Source organism: Tupaia chinensis, unplaced genomic scaffold (assembly GCF_000334495.1).
Source record: "Tupaia chinensis unplaced genomic scaffold, TupChi_1.0 Scaffold148004_1, whole genome shotgun sequence".
NCBI classification, from domain to species: domain Eukaryota; kingdom Metazoa; phylum Chordata; class Mammalia; order Scandentia; family Tupaiidae; genus Tupaia; species Tupaia belangeri.
In genome coordinates, this window is record NW_006207854.1 from 614,505 (window position 1) to 614,822 (window position 318).

Genomic DNA, 318 nt, shown 5'->3' on the forward strand with positions numbered 1-318 from the left:
TGATTTTTTTTTTTTTTTTTTTTGCAAGGAAACATAGCCAGAAGTGAGGATTAAGATGGAGATATAGTTTGAACATTAAAAATATGGTGATAAAATATTTCAGACACAGAGAGGCACATAGAGTAATAGATGAACTGCCTGCTTAGGAAGTAAAATATTAGAAATCACATCCTCCCAGGTGAACCTGAATTTGGGGCGTATCATTTTGAGTTGACTCTTGGGGGTGGAGCAGGGATCTGTAGTTAGGTGAGTGTGAGAAAGGGTGTCATTAACAGGACAGCCAGGCAGACCCAGAAGAATGAGATTGAGAGGCAGGGA